A 26,678-nucleotide genomic window follows, 5' to 3' on the forward strand; every position below is an offset into this window, starting at 1 on the left:
GAACGTTGGCAAATTTGATTTCAGGTGTTAACTGTGATATGATAAACGGAAAACTATACTCTTGAAGGTAATTGTGTATGCATGAAACTTTGGCAGGTACAAATTAAAATGAATGCGTACATGAAACCGTTATATTTGCATGATACCTTTTCACTGTAGCGTTTCATCTCCAGCTTTTGCATGATAACTAAAAAGACATCTCTGTATTATCACGACCTACTCGTCCAACATATTTGCTAAATTCTTTCGAATATTTTACGAACTGAGTATATGCATTTATCTATGTTAGCTAATGGATATACGGTTAACGAAAGAGAAAATAAAAAGAACAGTGTAACCAGATAACCGGGTTGGATTTCGGATTCATAACAGAACACTTTTGATGGTGATACAAATGCAATGTTTATTGATGAATGACTCACATTTAAAAAGGATTATGATTAATACGTGCGTGTATAAGATCTAAATATTGAACAAAAATAACACAATCCGCACGAACCTAATAATGCAACATAAATCTGAATATAAGTAAATACCCTTACACAGTACAAAGACAAAGGTTAATTATTCACAGTAATTTCAGCGACGAAAATGACGATGTGTTTTACTCAAATGGTAAAAATGATTCACCGTAATTTGACCCGACGAAACGAATGATGTGTTTTACTCAAACAGTAAAAATGATGTACTTTAATTTTACATAGTAAAATGACGTATTCACTCAAATAGTGAAAAATGAGGTACTTACTCAAATAGTAAACCGATGAAACAATGGAACATATATCATACAAAATATCTTTACACTCCCAAAACACTGGGTACAACAAAACCCAAAATTAGCCCACAGCTAAAATATTACATATATGAGGTACACAACACACTGCGTAACTTAGCATACTTGGCTACTAGTCACACTTGTCAAACAGGCAATCAACAGTACAGGCAGTCACCGACCACCACTTAATTCCTTGGTCAATTGTTATGTACATTTAATTTAATTATATCTGATTTAATATATATTTGTTTCAATTTAATTGTTTGTCAGTTTTAAGTTTATTTTATTTTTCATTACATGATATTGTAATGTAAATTTATTCACTAGAGATGATATTCTTTTAGAAAATAGTTTTACCTTGACTGTTAGTTTATAAACACAAGGTGTTGATCTAAATCCTGACCTTGTTTCAGAATTTGTAGCAACCTTCCTTAACAAGTTCTATTTTATTTTAAAATGATTGGCTGTTTCCACGGTCATGATGGGACTTTGTCTTTAAGATATAAACATTTTTGTTTATTTATTAGAGTAAAAATGATTGGTTTTCGTCAGAGTCACACTGGGTAAACGTGATCTGTAACAAGTACTTCTTCTATAAACTTCGAGAAGATGATCACGTTACCCTTGTTTACGTTTAGAGATCCCATATTTCTCACCCATGCGACAGAGAAATCTACTTGTTTTGCTAACTTTACTTTTCTTGTCTCAGTCTAGTCATCTCAGACCAGTCGTCTCAATCAAGGTGTCCACGCGCTCAGAACTACTTTAAAGAAAGAAAGCCTTGTTTTCTGCTGTGCCTGACGTAGTTGTACTAAAATCAAACAACAACAACAACAGCAACAAATATATAACAAAAACATAGCAACTTAAGTTAATTCCATCTTTGAGAACACACCATACAAAACAATTCGAGAGACACAAAGACAAACGCATATGATGTCGAGCTTTTTGGTATTATGTTTGTTCGTTCCACACGGCATGGTCAATTTTATCCTATAAGCAGTACATTTTTAATACATTTTTAAATCAGCATCATTAAATGTAGCTAAAGCTACCTAACTAGTTTTAAATTCTTCGTGTGAAACAAATTATATACTGTTAGCTACATTTAATGACGCTGACCTGAAAATATTTGTGCAACAGATAGGATAAAATTCTCAATGCTGTGTGAAATGAAACAATATAACAGAAAACACTTATCCATGCATATACTATAGACCTATACACTTCATAGCCTCCCTACTCTCTTAACAACTACGGAAAACTTAGTAACAGCCAGAAAAGTGTTATATAAAACATGCTTTTTTCTAATTTTGTTAAGCATCTCCACTGTGCCCTCGGTTGAATCAAAAATATACTTACAATACTTAATGGCAAATAATACACTTACCAGCCAGAAGGAATAATGTATCCGTCAGCACATTAATCCATAAGCAAATTTCACTGTAACACTTGCCATATTTCCAGGACAGAAAAATAAATGTTTAAAGAATCCGTGAAATTGAAAGTTTAGTCCATGGTTATCCGCTAGAGTCAGTTTTTGGAGGGTCTATTATACACGGTGGTAATTTTACAGTCAATAGTAAGGACAATACAGGTATGTCACACACAGTTTCACCTCCTCCAAAGAAAAGAATAGTTATATACAATAGTGACACAGATATCTAATTACCCATGAATAAATCTAAAGAAAGATGTTACTCTTCGTTACAGCTTGTACTAAGTATAACTACAGTACAGTAGAGCTGCGTAGCCAATATCGTTTTATTATTTACAATATAACTTTTCAAAATTGGAACTGATGAAAATAAAACAGTTTCTTGTAATAAATATTAATTATTTATTGTCAATTTCATATAACATCCATATATTAAATGTGATAATACCTCATTATTATGCGACGTTTTAGGTTGTTATTTTTCTTTGCTCACGCGTATAAACTGTGAAATTCGGACGCAACGGTCACACCACAGCCCTCATTAACATATTGATATTATTGCGCCGCATGTAAACATTGGACGTGAACACTAGTGCAGAATTCTTTTACTTTAAAGGACAATATTGGGTGAGAAAAATAATCTACGTTGGGGTTTGGACCGAGACAAGGAAATTCCAGTCGCGGGTTTATATTATATGTCTCCCCACTCGGGCAAGCCTCGTGGAGAGACAAATAATATAAACCCTTGACTGGGATTTCCTTGTCTCGGCCCAAACCCCAACATAGATTCTATATAACCCATGTTTGTAAAATAAATCTCAGCAAACGTTGTGCTGTTAAACTGTTAGTTGTATGATGTGCAGTTTGGAGTTATTTCAAATTACTTGGTTTGGAGTTATTTCAAATTACTTCAATTCAAAATTATTAATTCGATTATGTTTCTGGAAAATACGTATGCTCATGTAATACTGTGGAGAAAGAGCAGTTTTTTTTATTATAAAAATTTACTCAGCTATCAGAAACCGGAGTGATAATTCTTGTTTATACAAGGAACTGTAGACTTCAACACTACATATTGCAGCATACGTCATCGTCTTCCATCTTGGATTCTTCGTCGGGATTAGAACATGAAATCAGTAAAACATTTTGTTATTAGGACAACTAAAATTTTATTCTCGGATTATTTTTGCATTTGATTCTATAAAACCGTAAGTTCATATTTTTTCATTTTTACAGAATAAATTATTGTATTTTTCAAAGTTTGTTGTTTTCACTCTTTCTTGTGTTATTGTTTATTCAAGCCTAAACAAGCGACATAAGACAATCAAGCAATCAGCGCCCTCCAATCGGTCAGCAACACCCGATCGATTCCTACTCAACCAGCAACACAATCTTTAATTAGCTCTCCGGCTGCTATGGTCAGCTTTACAGCTGCTATGGTCAACTTCTGTAGTCAGCTCGACAGCTGGTACCTCGTCGACTCTGATCAGCTGAAACTAAATATATACAGCTGAAGTAGACTGCTCACTGACAAGACGTTCCATGATGTAAAGATTTCGTCATACGGCGAGGTATTTATACACAGACAATGTAGCCCTGCATCGTCTGTGTGCTAGATGAATCGGTTTTTCCCATCGAAAATATGTGTGTATGTGTGTGATATTGATTTTGAACGTAGCTTTAACAATGTTTTAGTCGTATCGCTACGATGTCTACAGTGGGGCAGTTTATAGTGATGTCTAGCACTGGGGCATCATACCGCAGACATGTAGCATGATGTCCCATCCAGTCACATTATCTTGACACCAGCCCGACCATTCCTAACACTAACCTCTTAACTCTGATCGCCAAGCGAGGCAATTGTTAGTACCATTTTTATAAGTCTTTGACATGACTGGTCAGGGAATCGATCCCACGACCTCCCGCATCCAAGGCGGACGCTCTAACCGCTAGGCCACCGGAACGGTCTCCCATCGAAAGCACTTCGCACGTGCGGAATAGGATGAACCAAACTCAATGTTTCGAAATATTGTACAATATTTATAAATCACCCTCGGGTTTCGCTGTAAAAAAAAAAACAAAAAAACAAAAAACAAAACGAAAATCGAGTACACGTATTTACTAAATTTAGGGATTTATACAATTCCTTGACAATACCCCCCCCCGAAAAAAAAAGTAGCAACACATTTAGAAAAATCACGGAATGTGAACATACACAATTATCAAAACGTAAACAGAAAATTAGCCACAATGTAATTTAAGTATATCTCTCTTCAGAATTATAAGGTTCGAAAGGTCCAGCTTTAATAAGTGCATGCTTAACACAATTTGATATTTAAGTTTTTATCATTCTGTATGTGCTTTCCTTGCCATTGATGATGCAGAAACGGTACCTAGTTTGTACCAGTGTTTTGGATTCGCAATTACATTAGAACGATACATTTATTCTTACAACAACTTTGTATCCTAAACATCATCGGATAAAATATACGACTGTAAAAACTTCTCGAACACCCAAATAGAATAGTCTACAGCTGAAAGAAGATCATCTTTCAGCCCATTTTAGTCCGATTATTGCATCTCATTCTAAGATTACGTACCTTTAAGCGAACTCCTTTCATTTCTCTGACATAAACGTTTTGACCAAATGTGACAACTTTGAGAATCCTTATTGATTTAGATTTTGATCAACTCTTCCCTGAGCCTCTGATATCAGCATGCGAGGCATAACTTTGTAATTCAGCACACATTGTTAAGTGCTGAAAAGACTTTAATATTTGAATTGTCTTCCAGCAGGCGGTTGAAATATCTCAATGTTGCTCAGCTAAAAGCTCTTCTGCGAATGCAATCCAAACAAATATTCTTGCCTGAAAATGCTGCTGAAGCGAAACGTTTTGTAACTACACTTTTCAGACTGTTCAAGACTTGGGTGTCTTAGAACAATTAAAGATAAACCCATATTTCTAAGTTTTTACCAGATTTTATCAAAATTTATATAGGTGGAATATCAAAAAGAATGTTGTAAATACGGGCAGCAGATGGAATTTAATATTTCTGATGATTTTCAAAAAGATTAATTTAATTGGAAAAACGTGTGTTTTGATCATTTATCGTATCTATTTTATTTCCATTCATAATTAATAAAAATGAAAATCGATTTAATGAAAAGCAAGACTTAGATAAATTCATTTTGAAATTATTTATGTTATTGGCAATTCAAGTATTTATTCACCGTAATTTCGCTTAGAGTGTATTGGCACTCGGCGATGTGTTATGTAGGCATGATCAAGTTGTTTACATTTACATCAAGTTGAGACATTAGTTGAGTTACGTTCGTGAATATTTAACAGAAAATTGGCAAGCAGAAAAGGCGATAAACATTTGAACTTTAAGCCAGTCATAATTATACTTTCTTTTGCTTGTATTCATTATATTTATGGAATCATTCCATGATAATATAAATTGATTTTGGCTGATAGATGCAAGAAATATACACAGTTGCCGTTTTCTGACAAGTTCCTGAAGCATATTTCCTACATAAGAGCTCAGCTTACATGTCTGATGTCATATTAAGCGTAAATTACGCACCTAGAAAAGGTATCAATCTATGGTGTTATGTTCTTAGAGTCAAATCCTCACTAATAGGTACATCAAGGTTTCTTAAACGAAAGACAAGGCACTCGATCGCAAATGATGAATATTCTGTACATGAGAACGATTCTTATATCGTTATCCATCACATCGACAATTAATTCTCCGGACCAATTCTTTCCTCTATTTAGTACGTGCAACGAAACATTTTTCACATGATCCTGTAACTTTCAAAGAAAAATTGCTAGTGTTTTCTACACTTGATAATCATATTTTTATGTCGTTCACTGAACTGAATACTGAATACACATACAGAGTTAACTTTCTTTAATTTGCATCCGGATTGAAACGACAACAATCAAAACCAAAATATGCCAATAGTGTTATTTCTGGAGAAAAATAGTTTTGTATTCTGTAGTACATATTGAGATACTTTATATATATATATATATATATATATATATATATATATATATATATATATATATATATATATATATATATATATATATATATATATATATATATTCTTCAATAATTAACTCTTTCAAAATTAGTTTTCTGGATCAATCATTCAAATCACCAGCGAATGAACTTATACGACCTGTTGTTATTCGATGTTCTTTGCTAAAGATACATTATCATATACCTGTTGAACTCAATGCAATTCATACAAATTTACAAGTGTAAATCTAAATAATAATTGTTTAAGTAGCTATATTAACTGTCAGCAGAATCATACCCATGTCTAAAAACCAGGGAGAAAAACAGGCATTGATTGGTGTATAATCGATTGCAAACGAAAAGTGACAGTCGAAATCTTGGTGCAGTGTCTGTTAAAACAAAATGGACCACAAGCCTGCCAAATATATAACTCACGTCTGAATGCAAAAATAAACAATGCCAGTAATCAAAATCCTTAGAGCACGGTCGTTAAGATAAGTTGTTTAATATGTTTCGGTCTTAGTCTGTTGGAGCATTCTGTAATGTTGTATGTTTACCCCAACCCAGCAATGTTCATTGTATGAATACGAGCAAGAAGTGTATTAAAAAATAAATATTTCTTTGCTTTGCATGAACACATTTTCTGATTTGAAAAAAATATTCATTATAGCAAAATTTAAATTTGTAAAACGTCGCTGGCCTTTTTTTATTATCCAATTTTGGAACTTCTTTCTGTCGATGTGACAATGCAGCCGTTAATTGCACAGACACAGAATGAAGAAACAAGCCCATGCAAATCGACGATATTTGCCTTGAAAATAATGGAAAACAAGATCTAAGTTTTGTGAGAAATTTTTTAATGAAATATTTCACTCGTGAAATGGAAATATTTTGCATTGCAGTTCGCGAAATATTTCCTTGCATATACCAATCTACCCATAACACGTTGATAGCCTCTGTATACTGTAATTGAGAAAGAAAAGGAGTTGTAGAAACTTCCTGAAAGAAACTCGGGATAGACAATAGGAATAGTATTCATTGATAAAAGACAACATAACACACGTATAACCTTACTAAAAAGACATTAAAAATGAAGGACACCATGATACGCAAACAGACTTACTAAAGACATGAAAGAATGACGGACAACATGACACGCTTACATGCTTACTAAACGTGCGAAAGAGCGAAGGACATCATTACACGCTTGTATGCTTAATAAAGGCGTGAAAATAGGAAATATATATTGCATTTAACTCATAGAATATATAAAAGCACTTTTATCTGCGGGAATATATAAAAACATTTACTCTGTAACAAATGTTGAAAGTACTATGAAGCTATATGCAAACGATTTGTTTATGAACGGTGTTTAGGTCATGAAGCACGAGAGTTATGACGATTAGTACCAGAGTCTTTTAAGTAATATAGAAATAAAGACGTCTTGCCACATGGCAAGCTCCTAAGGTCTTTTAAGTAATATATAAATATGGACGTCTTGCACATGGCAAGCTCACAGCCTTGAAAGTAATATAGAAATATATACGTATTGCCACATGACAAGCTCATACAGTCTGTCAAGTAATATAGAAATATAGACGTCTTGCCACATGGCAAGGTCGTGCAGTCTTTTAAGTAATAAAGAAATACAGATGTCTTTCTACATGGCAAGGTCATACAGTCTTTTAAGTCATATGGAAATACAGACGTTTTGCCACATGGCAAGCTCATACAGTCTTTCAATATATAGATATAGATGTCTCGCCACATGGCAAGGTCGTGCAGTCTTTTAAGTAATAAAGAAATATAGATGTCTTTCTACATGGCAATCTTATACAGTCTTTTAAGTCATAAATACAGACGTTTTGTCACATGGCAAGCTCACACAGTCTGTCAAGTAATATATAAATATAGACGTCTTGCCACATGGCAAGGTCGTACAGTGTTTTAAGTAATAAAGAAATATAGACGTCTTTCTACATGGCAAGCTCATACAGTCTTTCAAAATAGAAATATAGACGTTTTGCCACATGGCAAGCTAGTACAGTCTTTTAATTACACATTGCTTGTAAAACAGAAATATAGATGTCTTGCCACATGATATGGTCATACGATATGCACGCTGTATAGAGCCATCCTCTTTCAGACACAATGATTCACATACATTGCTGGAAAGAAGACACTCCGTCTCTGAAACTTACCTCGATCATTGTGATACTGCAATCAAATAAGACATTTATTTCTTTAGACTTATTCATTCTACTGTTAGAGTACAACATATAAAAAATAATTCATTAAAACAGAAATTTGTAATAAATATTACTATATTGAATACATAAATAATAAAGTCGATTTACCGTCTAAGACTGAGAAAAATAGCGTATGCCAACAATATACCGTCACACAATATACCGTTGTTCATTGCATTTAAAGGCAGTTAGCTAGCCGCGAAAACAAGCTCATAAACATTCTTAAATAATCTTTCTCCCTCTGAACTTAAAAGCCCGTTATTTGTTAGAAGAGTAGTGAAATACGTCACGACGTTCGTTCGTAGGTTTTATGTCATTGATTAGGCTCGTTCAAATGTCAGTTACATACTATGCAACGTGCTCCATTTACAGACGTCATGGCCTTATTCTGGTGTATTTCTCTTTCATTTTCTTGATAGAATAACCATGTATTGCCCATGTATTCCAAATCATACGTGGCTCACACTGTCCTTCTCACCTTACGTAAACAATATCTTGATATCCAACATGGACGAAAGAACGTCACCCATTGTGACAAATAACGTCAGAGGAAGTCCCAGATATATACATATATATATATATATATATATATATATATATATATATATATATATATATATATATATATATATATATATATATATATATATATATATATATATATATATATATATATATATATATCTAGTGATCTGTAAACGAAGTGTCATGTACCCTTCCAACGTTTAAATGAAACAATAAATAAATAAAAAAATAAAGTCAGAGATAGATTAGAGTGACATTTAAATTATACGACAATAATATATGAAAACAGACGTAATTTATTCTTTGATACAATTTCATGGTGACACCCACGTCCTCTGCAGGACACAAACTAAAGCTAGGAGCTTCTTGAAATCTCCCTGGACAAATATTCACCGGGTTCCACGTTGATAGAGTTGTTATATCTAGTTAAGCTCTGCAAAAGAAATTTAGCCATAAGACTCCTAAAAACGCACCTGAAGGAAACCACTACACATTAGATCAATACGGAGGTTTAGCAAAACGCATTAGCAACATATGTTAATGTGTCATTGTATATGATTCTTTCATGTGGGATGATGGTTTGTTTTTATATGTACATCAGACTTACGATTGCTTTAAAATGCCACATATTGTCCGAAGGTTTGTTAATATAACATAGGATCCAAAAGACAATGTGCCATCAGACACAATCACATACGAAGCTGAATGATTTTGGGGGGCTTCACAATTGGAAGAATGTCTGATTTCTGAAGAGTGCAATCTCAAGCTTTATACTCCACGGATAAAGCAAGTGCTTCTTTGCCAAGAAACATATCGTTATTTCTTGAATGCGGGCAGTATTAGTTTTGAAAGGCTGTCTTATTCACGTCGGTCTTCGGTAAGGACACGATCTGTTGTTTTTGGCCTATACGACGGCTGTCTTTTGTGATGGCTTCCAAAAGGTTGGCCTAACTAAAGACGTGGCAGGAAATATGTAGCAGACATGTTTTTCTTACTATTATGGCTCGTTTTCTCCACCATACAGCATATGTTCATTATCCAGCCATAATGAATCTGTTCACTTTTATCTTCGGCGTATGTGAGCAGCAACATGTGGATAATGTGTGCCCTGATCTTCTCGCCGATGCCCAGAGTAAAAAGTCATATTTCAATCCGTAGACACTGACCCCTATGGTCTGGTTGTGGAGCTCGAACTTTGCAATATAAAAAACTGTCACTGTAAATTCAGTGCCTGTGAAGTCAAGCCAGCGAGGTGCTGTCGGGACTTTCCTGGCCAGTCAACGTTATCGTCTTCTTGGTATAAAGCCGACAGAATAGCTCACTCTGCCCTGACGCTTTACATAATCGGACATGGTCTGAGCACATTGTTAAAAACAACATGTATCAACAGCAACTTGCGGTGAGGCCAGAATAGAACGTTCATTCCTACACATTGGGCCTAAAAGTGGTTATGGGGCAGGCTGAAGAGCCCTGGCCACATATAGAACGACCTTCTAAAAGTGGCTGTGACTGTATTATTTCATTTTATCATGGTGGGTCACTGGTAGGCGAGTAGTCTAAGGCGCTCACCTTAACAAATTACATACATCTCACCTCTGTCCGCATGGGTTCGAGTTTTGAGCTCGGCCAACGTGTGTATATAGGAAAGCTTGCAGTAGGTTTCCGTGGGTCAATGTTCTTCCGATTTCGTCTTCTGCTAGATATATAGGCCGCAATCTATGACGTGTCATATGCTGGCAAATGGCGTTAGACTCAAAACAGCAACGTCTTTAACAACTATGGAAAACTATCATCATATATTTATGCATAGCTATCTCTGTAGACTGCTTGCGTCTAACATTAAAAACTTTGTGTCCACGACGATTGCACTTGGGACACCGGGCACAATATGTTGTGACATAAATATCGTAATATTGGAACCCAACGGGCTACAGTCACTGATAAAACCCGGTATAACATGCAATATCTGCCTGCAAGAATTATCTATTTACGCAATATTAATTAACGGATTCAGTCACATAGGGATTGTGAAGTCAGTTAATGATTTTCGCTTTATTTTGTCATCTAACGCTGATAAGGTCTGTCAGGTTTCACAAACAATAAGTGCGACTCTGTTATTATTGATATTAATGGCTACGCCATGAGAAATAAGTCCGAATAATGGCAAGTAAATATCTTGTTTACGTGCATATTGTAACGTTAGTCATTTGTTATCGATGTTGAAATCACAACACGCGAGACTCCTACAAAATAGTTTACTATTTATAGAAGTGTATTGACGCCGTACACAAAACGTCCAGGAATCTTGTATTATCAATATCAAAATTGCGTATTCTAACATTTCTTGCAATACATCTAAAGATAAAGTTCGCCATTGCCAGTAGATGGTCAAATATAAAGTTTGCAAAGTTTACAAATAATGTTAATGAAAAAACAAAAAATAATTTATACCATAAAAGTATTTATGACCCTAATAAGAGGTTTATTTTGTCAACACCCATCTTGTTGTTTGATATTTTTGCATGCATTAATCTTGTTATTTCTTTACCCTCAAATGAAAGAGTTTTAAGCACAAGATGTCTTAAATTTCATTTTACTGTACAATAACTTACACAATTTGCTTTATAATATTATTGTTTAGTGAATAGACTCGAATTCATATTAGCTGCTAATTCTTTAAATCACTAATACTTTTACCATTTGCTTCATCCTTAAGTTTAACAAATATATGAAACCTTCTTGTGCTTCTTAGAAGGTTATATTTTGGATATTCTTAAATATACAGTATCCTCATTTACCGGTATTAAGGTGTTTTTTCCACGTGCAAAAACGCCCTTTAATGTATTAAATACGTTTCCAAATCTGGATCTTCCATTATCATTTTCTTTACTATAACGTATACTTCTTAATATTATGCTATCTATATTTTATTATATCAGATTCTTAATTGTATTTCTAATAGGTTACTCTTTCATTGTACCAGTCTGCTTCTATCTTGTACTGTGATTGTACACACACTGTTTCTGATGATACTTCGTACAGCGTATTTACTTATTTATACATTACTTCCTTTGGTCGTATATTTAGTACATTAATCAGGAGAATATTTGCGTAAATGAAAATACATAATAAACCAGCTTCGACAATATAACTTCAAGTAATTAAAACACACACACACACACACATCCACATGCACACACACACACACACACACACACAGATATATATATATATATATATATATATATATATATATATATATATATATATATATATATATATATATATATATATATATATATATATATATATATATAAATCTAGTATCTAACTTGCCTGAGCGCTCTCGACTCTTTAGTGAGTCTTTTTCAAAGGCAAATATTACAAAACGTAGATAAGACAAACAAATAAAACAGAAAAACGGTTATGTTTGCAAAACGTTTCATGGCTTTGTCTACAAGAATTAAACCTTTTAGCTTTATTATGTTTCGACTAGTTTGTTTCAGTTTGTTGCTGATACTGGAAAATATTTGTTTTGACCTAGAAAGTGATAAGCCATAACGACATCTGTTATTTTATGTAAATTTATATAAGAGCAAATTATATCCCGGATATTTCATTGTTATAGCAGTCATAGGCGATTAAGCAAATTTATAGAATTATTTAAAAGAAATTGTTTCGGCTCAAAAGATAATTTTTATGTGTGCATGGTTGTCTTTTTCTAGTCTTCTTGGTTTAAACCGCTTGGTTTCAATGTTATAAGGCGGCGTATCCAGTAAGATCCCTTTTCTTTCTTGGTTTGGAGCTGGTGTTGTGCGCAATTGCAATAAGTGTTATATCACTGAAATTGTGGCATGGGGAGGAAAAGTGTTCTGCGACCGGGCTTCTGTACAGCTTCTTTGTCATCCAGACAGATCTATGAAGGTTGATCCTTTTGTGTAGCTTTTCAGTTTCTCCGACATACTGAAGGCTACAGATCTTACATGTGATGAGGTAAATGACATTCTCTATTTTGCAAGTTTTGTTAGGACCATGTATGTTTAGTTTTTCTGTAGTCACTGTGCTAGAAAATGTCCTGGTTTCTATCATATGTTGACAGGTTTTGCACCTTTTATCGCCACAAGGGCCAGATTGACTAGGGTGGTCTTGATTAGTGACTGGCGTTGGCTTTGCTCTGACTAGGATGTCCAATCACTAATCAAGACCACCCTAGTCAATCTAGCCCCTGTGGCGATAAAAGGTGCAAAATCCGTCAACATTTGTATGTGACCAGGACATGTTCTAGCACAGTCTGGTTCACTTATGTTATTTTCATTTCTGAGTAAATGCTTTTATTACTCGATTTATATATGGGACAAGGTATTAACGAAGTGGCATATTTAATGTATTCCATTTATTACCATCATGATATTTGAACTGATTATTCCCTGATGTGATATTGAACCAACTATTCCAAGTTTCTGTACAGATGAGTGATATTTTATGTTGTTTGTTATTATCCAAAATGGGGATGACATCTTTAATATAAATTTTATGTGATGTGCCATCCCACTTTCAAGGAATAATATAGCTTCAAATACGATTTGTCTAATATATAACTGCATATAATTTTCAAATGTTGTTAAATATTCAGGTTTCTTAATTATTTTATCATTATACAATTTATTAAGATATCTACAATTTTATTATCAATATTTCTTGCCATTACCAGTTTGCTTGCTTGTATATAATGTATGTAACCACTATGTTAATTCATTGGGGCTTTTAAAGTGTCAAATATTATTACAAGTTAGATTCTTGTAGTATTTATTTACCTTTCATTACCAGAATAACCGCTAAAACAGTCAATTGTTTTAGAAAATAGCAATAGAGGTTGTTGTCGTTATTGATGTTATTTGGTTTAACGCCATTTGTAAGCACAGGATAGGTAATACATGGCAGCCTATATAACTGGTGGCGGAAGAACCCGGAAAAACCTCGGTAAGAACCTCCGACCCACGGGACCCAAATATGTACTACTGTGAGAATTCTGCGTTCCTTTGTCATCATATGAATCAAATCGGAATCTCTTTTAGCAGACAAAATACAATTATTGTCCAGGTACACGTCTAGATTATGAATTTGGTTGGATCTTGGTAAATTAATTAAAAAATATGAGACATATTGTAGTTCTGCTTTTCTTGTTTTGATTGATTTTATGGTACAGGCTTTAATTGCTTGACAATATTGTATATGTATGTATATATAGCTTTAACAATTTTCAGGCATATCGCTACGATGTGGAAGTTTATAGTGATGTTTAGCATTAGGGCATCATGCCGCATACATTTAGCATGAGTCCCACCCAGTCACATTATCCTGACACCAGGTTGACCAGTTCCAGCGAGACAGCTGTTAGTACCATTTATTTTAAGTCTTTGGTATGACTCTGTATGGGTTCGAACGCGCAACCTCTCGCATGGAGACATCATTAAGGACCTATTTGCAGATATTTATAATAAATGAACTATTCAGCCTTATTATTGTACGGTATTTGATTAAACAAATATAAATACACCACCGCGATACAAACAGCAATTCCATCTGTTTAATATCCCTTCTTAATTAATAGCTCAAGTTTTATTATTAACAAAGAACAATAATGTTATGGGCATTAAAGAATTGAAACAATGAAATGTATTAAGGTGAATTTAAACCAGTTAATAATCTAAGGAACCGCGTTGAGGTCATGATACATGTTACTTAAACCATTTTAAATAAAACATAAAAGGCTTAATTAAAAAAATTAATAAAACGGGTCAAAAAATGGTAAAACTGAATGCAGGATTATATGGTACATAACATCTTAATATCGAAACTGACCAAACCAAACTGACCAATCGTGCCCCAAAACAAACAAATTAAACAAAGAAAGAAAGAAGAACGAAAGAAGGAAAGAAAGTAAAAAGGACATAAACAACTATCTGAACCAGAAGCTCGAATTCCTATTACTTCTAGTTATCTTATGATGAGCTAGTGACCTTAGAGCCTTCCAAAATCAAAAACCTATTTTAAGATACACGGCTTTCATTGCTAAAAGGACTTCTTCCAAATTTAGGTACACCCAAACATATTATGGTACGCATTAACGGCAGACGGTTAGACCGCGCAGGGAATGAATTATCAAAATATATGAAAGCCATTTACCAAGGCAATGCATTTATTTACAAAGCGAAGATAAATAAATAAAATATTGATCTATATTATCTCGAACAGTTTCTGATACATTCTTCTTTGCATTACGAAATCACGAGATTTCAAATATATTAAAGTTTGTTTGGTACATAATTTAAGTCATAATGAACATATACTAGGGATGGTTTATTTATGATTACAAATATGTAAGACTTTTAATTATTCGCTTGAATGTCTAATGTTATAATCTAGGCAGCATTAAAAAGGGCAAGACACCGAGAGAAAAAACTAGACAATAATGTCAAGAATTTCTTGAGCCAAAATGTTTAACAAACTAGGAGTAGTAACGGTATATATAGCCACCATTTTCTATCACGTTACAATGGCAACACTACATATAGTCATGCCGACCTCCAAAGTCAGCCGTTTTGTTCTGCAAGGTAACGTTGTGGAAAGGATATTAGCACGATGACGTAATTTACATAACAAGCGTAAAATAATTGGAGAAAGTGTTTAAATTTAAAGAGATTCAATGTTGATCTGTAGCCTTTCACAAAGAAATACAAAGGTTTAAACAATTCCACATATACGTGTGTGGAACTTTCAGCATTGATGGGAAATGATCATTATAATTGCACGATCTACCTTTTTCTGTATCCAGACTGGTACGAGTTAGTTTCAGATTTGTCATATGATGGTATTGTCCGAAGCTGCTATCTGACATATCACTATTACGTCACTCTAAAAGCTACTGTTGCTGAAATCTAGACATTTTCAATCTAACTCTTTTTTGTATCGCAAGGAGGGAAACTACCACTTGTCTAAAATAATAAGGTACCACTGTCAGGTGCTTGTCATCGCTTATGTCAGACCTTTTAAGTAAAATACACCCTACATATAATGTTAAAACGCACCCAGACAACCATTATCGTGATACGGTTGAGGAGTCTTGAAAAATGAGGTCCGAAAATCATACGAGACAAAACCAGATGAGCTTCTAATCATATCTGCGTGGAGACAGAGTTGCGAAGCGTAAGGAAAAGAACGTCAAAAAATGATAGATTGCCATCTCAGCCTGCATTTAATCACCCCTCCTAAGCAGAGTTATGACCAAACCGAAAGCATATCCAGTCACAGTGGATAAAGCTATCCCAATACAATTGTGTTTACCTTTTTTATCGGCATACTGGATCCGCCTCCATATGTTAGCAGCAATTGTTCTCCCATATTATTTCTGATCTCAAAAGCTAAACTTTAACTAGACAGTTATAGTTTAATAGATATATCAGGTATTCTATATCATTATTCCGACTTCATGATTTTCTTTGACTCAGTCGGGTATGTCATGTTTTTTTTTCATACCGCGAAAGCCTGTTTGAATATTAACTGTACATTGTTGTTGTTGTAGGGTTTAATGCCATTTTTCAGCACACGATAGGCTATACATGGCGGCCAGTATTAATGGTGGAGGAAAAACCCGGGAAAAGCCCGGAAAGAACCACCGACCCACGAGAAGCTACTGGCAAGCTTTCTCATATACCCACATTAGCCGAATCCGAGACTCGAACCCACGCAGACAGAGGTGAGATGGCAGTGATCCGTAACGGAGAGCGTTTTAGACCACTCGGCCACTCGGGGCCCCTTAACTGTACATAAACAAAGGTAAAAGTTTCCGGTGTTACTAATGTAGACTTCTAGATTTGGTTTGATTGTGTTTGACGGCACATCAATACATACAAGGCATTCATCGTACCAAGGCAAGTTGAGTAAAGCGTCTCGCTTAGGAAATACTAAACCAAAAGTGCCAACAATCTGATGTTTGAAACTGGTAATTATTGTTAGACCCGCCCCCCCCCCCCCCAAAAAAAATAGTATCAGAAAGGTGGTTTAAGGAACACAGGGGTTTCCTTAGTTCCCCATCTGAGAGTTGGAGTTAATTTGGGTTTGAGAGTAAATACCTAGCCTCTACTTCCCATATGTATTTAATAGACGATTACTAGCACTCCTAGTCTATTTTCTCTACCTGAACTTCATAGGTAAATTATTAACAAATTGATCCAGTAGAGTGTTTTAAGTTTTGATACTTTAGATTGTCCTAAACGCACTTTCAGAAAATAGCAATATCTAAACTTTGAAAATTGGTTTATCTCTTTGATAGCATGCAACATCTGCTTGCTTTTTGATATTTCAAATACATTTCCCAGCTCACCGAATCAGTCCTTATCGTTAGCAACTTCAGCAGAGAAAGATTTCTTAACAGTGAACCAAATTAATGTCAATCCAGGTGAAAGACAGGTAAGTGTATGTTAAATTTCTCTACATTTTCATCTTTGTAGAGCAAACAACTCCAAAATTCAACACCGTTTATAGTGCAATAGCATTTTACGTTATCTCAGCACATTCATGATTCTATATGATCTAGCTAAAAGTAAAGTTAATAAACAAAAAACAAAAAAACAAAGAAGTTATTACAAATGTAGTAATACAATCCTTTGCCAAATGTAATGGGGGGGGGGGGGCGAGTGGCCGAGTGGTATAAAGCGCTCTCCGTTACGGATCACTGCCATCTCACCTCTGTCTGCGTGGGTTCGAGTCTCAGATTCGGCCAGTGTGGGTATGTGAGAAAGCCTGACAGTAACTTCTCGTGTGTCGATGGTTCTTTCCGGGGGTTTTCCCGGGTTCTTCCTCCACCATTAATACTGGCCGCCTTGTATAGCCTATCTTGTGCTGAAAAATGGCGTTAAACCCTACAACAACAACAACCAAATTAAGGCAAGCACGAAGAACAAGTTAAAATTTTAAACGAAAATATGATAAATGTATATAAAACGTGTACGTGTAAAACATGTAGAATCCGTCAAATAAATGTGTTGCATAAACCGTTTTCCCTCAAAAGGTCTAAGGATTTTCTAGGGTAGCACATCATTATGCAATTTTTTCATACAGTTCACGCCAAAGTACATTATGTGTGCATGGTGGAGAACGAAACGTGACAAGAGTGTATCGTACTGTCAGTGGACATTGGCGCGATATGCACTCTGGTCGATGTTCATCCCTGAGTAGGCATGAATGAGACAGGTATGTGTCCTATACGCGATGGGCACAATACCAGCACATCTCTGCATTTTGTTTTCTGCGACAAAAGACGATTTGTCTATAAATGCTTAAGAATTCGTATGGTTTCACTCCTGAGTTTCGTATTTTGGCACAGGGATGAAAAGGTAACGAAAATTTAATCCATCCTGACTTTCCCCACTGGTAATGTTTTTTTTTTGAAAAACGAAAACTTTTATTTCTTCGTTGATATGTAAAGAACATAGAATTTTCTGTTTTCGTTTCTGAATGACGGGATTTGTTTGGGTTTTAGAGTGTTAAAACGCCTTACTTCTGATGTGCCTATCATAGAAGCTTGCTAGAACAGCATGGCATTTTTCGTTCCTGAAAGTTGTGGCAAATTATTTAAGACATTTCTGAACATTTTTGTATAATTTTGTAATCTTAAATGTTTGAAAGTTTACATTGAGAAGATGATAATTTCCACACTGAAAACTTGCTGTATTTTGTGCTATTTCAGGAACGTTTCTCTAGGCAACGCATGCGGTCATTGTCATCAGCTACAAGATTTTACAGTTGTCCTAATAGTGATCGAAATTGGTGTCAATCCAAGTAGCTGAAAGACATGTAAACGTATGTTAGCTTCCTCTACATTACTAGAGTTCTAGAGCAAACAAATTGGCATTGTGCCTTCCGCACTTTCAACTGTGCTCCAAAACCCCAAAGCGGAACAAACATTCTGGCAACGAGCCCGCCACGCTAACCACTGCACCAGCGCGGCACCCTATAGTTTGTACCAACAAGAAGAGGTACTAACGGAGCATTTAATTAACAGATCGTTTTCTGGCGTGAAAATACTAACATATTGTAAGCTATTGCCCAGTCTGGATTTCCATCAGTTATTTCAGTCCGACTTGTGTTAGTAGAATCGCGTTCTAATTTATAGTGCAGTTAAATTATTGATACCCAAAACGAATGGATATGGTAATCGAGATTTCACGCTTAAATTGTTTAAAGAGCGATAGGGACCTGATTTACATTGACATGTCTGACTTTCTTCATAACCTTGAGCAAAACAGGAGACTTTAAGTGAGGCTATATTACAGAAAATAGGTCATTAATACAATGGAGCCATTCGTCGATGTTTATTTCACATATGTTGAAGTGTTATTGGGATGTTGAAAAAACTATATACATCATAGCCTAGTGCTAAAATATAATAGCAAAGTTAGATTTATCCTTCGTGAAAATGTTAGGCTCTCGATGTAGTTTCAATTTCATAACGATTATAAATTAATCTAATAGATGTATATCGACATTGCTTATAAAAATAAATATTGTGTTACGTTAACCAACATTTTTAAATTTGTACCTCCTTGACACATACTGTCACAAAAGGTAACTGACCGCTCCGGTGGTCTAGTGGTTAGAGCGTCCGTCTCCGATGCGGGAAGTCACGGGTTCGAACCCCGGCCGAGTTATACCAAAGACATATAAATGTTACTAACCGCTGCCTCACTAGGCATTAAGAGGTTATTTTTAAGACTGGTCAGCCTGGTGTCAGAATAATGTGACTGGGTGGGATATCATGATACATGTATGCGGCATGATGACCCATTACTAGGCATCACTATAAACTGACCAACTGTAGACACAGTAGAGATATGACTGATTTTTTTTAAAGCTACGCTTAAATTCCAAATCACGCACAAACACACAAGAGAACTTGATGGCTAATTGAAATTTGGTCATATGATTTCACATCAGCATATAAATGTCTTATGCCATTCAATCTCACCCATGTCTCTCGAAATGTGTCTGCAACTGGGTATCATAAATGCTTCTGCGAAATGAGTCCACTTGAATCTTACTAATCCTTGGATTAACTAATATGTTCATGATCGAGGTTATACATACCAATTATTACGAAACAAACATACATAATTATTAGGGAAACGAGAGGGCCTCATCGTGTATATTTCCTTTGTATTGCGCAAAGGATATTAACACCCACTCCTTCACCAGCATTTGTCACAATAGTGACTACGCATTTATTTCTGATGGTGCACCTTCCAAATAACGCCACAGCCAGTGGTGCAATTAGTTATTTACCTGACTAGGCTGATGCTATAATGACTAGTTATCAAATTGGTGGTTAGTTTTTCTTTTAAATGCAGTTTAAACGCATTATTGGTTAAGGGCTGTTCCAACATTTACTTCGGATCAGCCGACCAGCTGACCTGCAGGGGAATAGAATCCAAGACCTTTGGTTTATTACAAGCCCTATGCTCTTCCAACTGAACTACTGCCGTCCTTGCGAGTTAAGTTACACCATGCGGTTCAGCGTAAGGTACGGAGTGAATATTAATGTACCGGCCAACAGCACCCGCTGTAGTGCAAAATTTGATGACCTGTTTAGTCTTCCACAAGATAACCTTAAAAACAAGCTTTAGAATAACGTAAGCCTGACATACCCGCAAATTACATATATTGCATAAAGAAAGCAGTTTTAAGGTTAAAAAGGAAAGCTAACTCGGGGATGCAGAACCTATCCGATGCGCTCTCCTACGTATCACGAGGGGCGACTAATGAAAACGTGAGCAGATGCGCCGATGTGTGCTGTACTCGCTATCAGGTAAACGCAGGTAGAAAATCATGGTGCATCGTTGGTCAAGGCCCTATACTCGATTAAACTCGAATTACCTCAGTACTAAATAATCTACATGCATTGTTGTGGTGTGAAACATCAAAATAAATACAGGTAGTAAAAGTTGTGATGATACCTGCAAAGAAACTACCAGAAAAGCTTGAACAAAATAGTCATCCCGTTCTCTTTGGTCTTAAGGAATTACATATCTTCTGTCAAAAGAACCAGTTCTTTGTTTCGACCTCAAGGTCGAACTGATATCGATTTATTTTGATTTTGAAATGAGCCTGCTGTAATAAATATTGCTTTTAACTTTTTTTGTTTATCTTATATAAACAAGGCTATGAGCGTCAAAAATAAAAATACTTTCAATAATTATCAACATAAATAGTTATTAAACATTTTATAACAAACCACGGGGATATTAGCTTAATAAGTGTTTTCGATTATCCAAATAAATGGAAAAATATTAATTTTTATATTGTCTGGATTAATACATTAGATTATATTGACATATATTTTGTAAGCACGATATTTCAGTTATAATAATTAAACTTTTATCGACCACGGCACTGTAATATAAATTAGCAATTTATTTGGTGTCCTCTTCAAAGCATTTGTTTAGATAACATATAAATAACACAAAATATTGAAACGAATGCACATTTTAGAAAATAATATTGCATTCTAAACCTTGCAAGCGAATGCGTACTTGATGCATTCATGCATAATTTTGGTATAGTGGACATAACGGCATCACTTCGGTCGTAAATAACGGTCATCTTTTGAAACTGTATAACCCAAATCATGAACGCTTTTCACAGAGCCTGGGCGTAAGCCATAAATCAGTTTATCACACGTCCAAGACGGTAAGACTTAAATTACCTAGCAAGTACAGAAATTGAAACAATTTACATCGCTGTCGGTTGTTTTAATGCCGCCAACATGCGGACCTTATAACTAAAATTGTTTTCTTTGTGCATAGTTTAAGGTCTGATTTACGTCTTATTTTGCATCGAACCTTTAACTTTTAATGAAATACAGTTGGAGAAAAATAGTATTCATCCTATAAATAATTTCATATTTTAGAGGTTTTAGAAAGAGTATTGCTGTATCTTCTTACAATTGGATTAATGCTGATAGTATTTATTTATTTATTTATTTATTTATTTATTTATGAATAGGTTGGGATGAAGGCATACAACATCGTTAATTATTTGATTGTGCCTGGCAATTATTTCAGAAAAGGCCCTGCAATTTTTTCCATAGCCTAAATTTGTATTTAAAAAATACTGTTTTTGATTGTATGCTCTTTAGAAACCTCCTTTCTTCGTTTGTACAAAGAAACGTTTGAACACAAGCCCTGATATATGATTGGTAGTTTGTTGAAAGATGTATTTGTTTGAACAAAAAAGAAATAAAAATAGTTGCAGTTTGATTATGCTCCGTATTGTTAATGCAAGAACAGGGAAGAATATTTATTTCATTATAGCAATTGCAGACGCTTAATAGGTATAATAACTGCAGATGCGTAATATGTATAGCAATTGCAGACGCTTAATATGTATAACAATTTATAGCAATTGCAGACGCTTAATATGTATAGTAATTTATAGCAATTGCAGACGCTTAATATGTAAAGTAATTTATAGCAATTGCAGACGCTTAATATGTATAGCAAATGCGGACGCTTAATATGTATGACAATTGAAAACGCTTAATATGTATGGCAATGGCAGACTCTTAATATGTATGACAAATCCAGATGTTTAATATGTATAGCAATTGCGGATGTTTAATATGCAGTATTGCAGACGCTTAATTTGTATAGCAAATGCAGACGCTTAATTTGTATAACAATTGCGGAAGCTTATTATGTATAGCAATTGCAGACGCTTAATATGTATGACAATTGCATGCGCTTAATTTGTAGTAAGTCCAGGCGATTAATATGTATTGCAACTGCACGTTTAATATGTGTACCAATTATAAAAGTTTAATATGCGTTGAAACTTGCGTTTATCATGTCTGAACCATTTCCTTACAGGGTTAATATCTTCCTGCGTATTCTTTACTTTACTTTATCAATTTCATAGTGCTACAGTATATCAATCCCTGATGGGAATAAAAATGTTTCCTTTTCATTCGAAAATCTGTGTATAGATTATCTCAAGCACAAGTTCTACAAATTGGCATTTTGTCTCTTTTGTATTCAGGGAACTTATCTTTGCTCATGATAGTGTATATAATGGATAAGCACGTAAGCAATTATGACTTATTCAGATATATTGCATGCTCAAAGTTATTTAAGGACCCTTGTCACGATCTTTGAAACAAATATGTAAAAATCCTCATGAATGTTCTCAACGCCCACACACTTAAACCTGGAAAGCTGTTTATTCGGAAGTGATGTATATAGTAAGAACGTTTTGACATCGACAAATGTGAAACTTTGCATGGCGATCATCAGAGACTTAATAAACCGGAGTTAATAATGGTCTACAGACCAATATTTGTGGACCAAAACTGCACGTTACAGCCATTTTTCATATTTTAATGTATATTTAATTTGGATGATTTGTTGGCTTTTTTTAATGATTATATGTTCTGTACATCTGGATTTTACACTTGGCGTTGTAGACAATCTAAGGTCATGCTGTACCTGACGAGTACCATATTTTTATGTAAGCAATATAGCTAATATTTCTCTGTGAACGTGGCTTAAATATTCAGATCATTACATCTGGAGGTAAACATGTTTATTTGAATCTGAATCTAGCACATTAGATTATCGTTTGGAAATTCTTAAACTTGTGGAATCTTTTACTGTTTAGAGAGGAGACTGGCGTACATCCTGGGTCTATTATTGTTCTTAGCTTTTCGTATAATGCCGTTTACTTGAAAATGACTCATTCTTGCCTTAACATCTGAAGCAGCATCATCCTTATTGCTGTGTCCAGTTTTAAATTTGGGTGGATACATTTATTCCAATTATTATTAACTGAAATTACTAAGTACTCAAAGATATTCTTTCACCAAAAATATTAGATTGGAATATTATTGAATTCAGAGGATATTTTGGGTTATAACATTATGATACATCAAAAGACTGTTAGCACATCGCCAAACGCCAGGCCATTGGCACATTAGCATATTCGAGACCCCTGGCACATCAACACTTTCAATATAGCGATTTATCTGAAATACTACTGTGCTCAGTCTTACTGGGAACAGTTATAGCATGCAACCATTTTCCATACAAAGAAAACTCATGATCATTTTCAAAGTCAGCGAGCGATACTGTGTATACATGCACATACAGGATTGCAAATTTTGTTTGCTTATTCAGGTTCGAAAATAAATATAATGCCAAACAGAATATTAAATGACATAATCTCTTTTAGAGAAAATAGAATACACTCTTTCCCTCTAAATGCGATAGTAACGCAACTTAAATGAGAGATATTGTGTGTGGTTACGGGGTTCAGATTGACAAAGACAAAATAATGACCCTTTAATTCTATCTCATTATGCTAATTGTTAATGGTATGTTATCAATTCAAATTAATTATTCATTAATTGATAATTAAAATTCATTAACTTGCACGACATTAACTTGCACGAAATGGAAGGAACACTGGAAAAAACTTTGTCTATCGTCACTAATTCTATAAGCAGGGCACTGTTTATCTTTGGACTTTATGGAAATTAATTCAAGGGCTTTTTTTCATTCACGTACAGTCGAATATCTTGTGATATACCGACAGTCAGCTTAAAAGATGGAAACAATCAACACTTGATTCCAACTGAACTACACACTGTTAAAAATGTCGCGGAAGAAAAACCGAGCAAGTGTGAAATTTCCATTTCAGGAATATGCGTTTTTTTAATTGATTAGAGGGGAAATTATTTGTGGGACTTGCGCGTTTAAGACAAATTTATTTGACAACGACTGATGTATTGAGGTCCTATGATATAGGGGAAACATTAACTTTAAACCAGACACATGTTGAGTTTGATTCACTCGGTTGTGATACCTCTTGTGTGACACTATTGTGCTATTTGAGTATACATCGAGTAAACGGCTGATTTCCATGTTCTTTGAGTGAATGTTTTTCTTATTTTTTGCTGATTGGTCTTATGACATGCCGATGGTAAACATAATGCCACAATACACTGACTGCTAAAAAGTGATTTTAATAGATCAAGGACGTATAAATCAATCAAGAATACAATATAACAAGTCTCGTATATTTACAAGAAAAAGTAAACAATATGTTTTGCTAACATAAGACAATCTGTTTTCAGTACATTTTAAACTGGTCGTGGGTTGACAGGAATCCATATCGAGATCAGAACCACTACATAAACTGTTTTTTCCAAGGAAAAACTAATAATCTTATAAATAAATTAGAAAGCCTTCCTTTTTAACCTAAACATGAATCAAAATATTAAAGTCGGGTAAAATTATTAATTTTAAGAATTGTTTTACTAAGGAGTTTTGTTTCTTACAAAATCAATATAATTTCTTTGTTTCCAGCCATATCAGTGAATGAAAGCATCACGTCATAAAAATATACCACCTTCGATAACACGTCTTTTTGTTTGCTATTTCAGGAAATTGCAGCGAAATTGCAAGTTTATTAAGAACTTCGAGAAGGTAAGGATGCTTCCTTTTCGGCTTTAGTCGTATTTCTTTTCATTTATAGTCGAATAGAGTGAAAATGCCTGAAAAGAAAGTAACAGTTTATATTGGGTCTCTCTCTCTCTCTCTCTCCACCTCTCTCTCTCTCCATATACATATGTTACCTATTGGAAGTTTAGGCGAACAGTCCTGCCAACTGCAAGCTAGACTTTGCCATGTATTAGCACATTTTAATCTATAACCTAGAATTGGCCTTATGAATTTTAACTGGCTAAAGTTTCGTTCTGTGAATGATTCAGGCGGTGAGTTACCGAGCAGGATTAGGGAGGCGAGGGACCGAGAATGATTAAAGTGATGAGGTTGAGGTTCCAATTAAAGCAATAAGCTTTGTAGGGTTGTATATTGGTTCCTATACGATTCCATTACGGTTGTAGTTCAAAGTTCTATGCTGGACAAGGAGGAGTCATCGTACGACAGTTTATAAACTGTATTGAACAATTATTACTAAGTTCTTTATAATACGGGTCGTGCGTTTTTATCACATATATGTATAAATCGACCCTTGATATAAATGTGCTTTCTTCGAAAAAAACATACAGTGCTATCTGTATTGATCTCTGAATTTTCACTAGCATCAGAATATTTTGTTTTCTAACTCCGATATAAACAAAAATCCGTTTCTTTCTTTTGTTTACATTTTATTTTAACATTCTTTAATTCTTTTGAGAATTCAAAAATTGATTTCAACTTTATGATGTCAGTTTATATGAAGGAAAAACTCATATAATCAACAAAATAGGATACTGTTTCCAAACACGTCATACATGGATCATGTTTTAGGGATAATCTATCATACTTAAAGTCAAGAAAATATCTCGAAATATTTTTGTCAAATGAAGAAGAATTCTAGGAGTAATGGAAGTAATATTATAATTAAACCTCAGTGAGCTGTTGGAAGCACTTACGAGAGAGAGAGAGAGAGAGAGAGAGAGGTTGTATTAACCTTGTAATAAAATTCCCATTAGCAGGTTGTGATTTGTCATGTAATAAAATTCCCATTATCAGGTTATGACTCGCCATGTAATAAAATTCCCATTATCAGGTTATGACTCGTCCTGTAAGGAAGTTCTCATTAT

The sequence above is a fragment of the Sinohyriopsis cumingii genome, chromosome 17, assembly GCF_028554795.1.
Source record: "Sinohyriopsis cumingii isolate HCF-2022 chromosome 17, ASM2855479v2, whole genome shotgun sequence".
Taxonomy (NCBI): Eukaryota; Metazoa; Mollusca; class Bivalvia; order Unionida; family Unionidae; genus Sinohyriopsis; species Sinohyriopsis cumingii.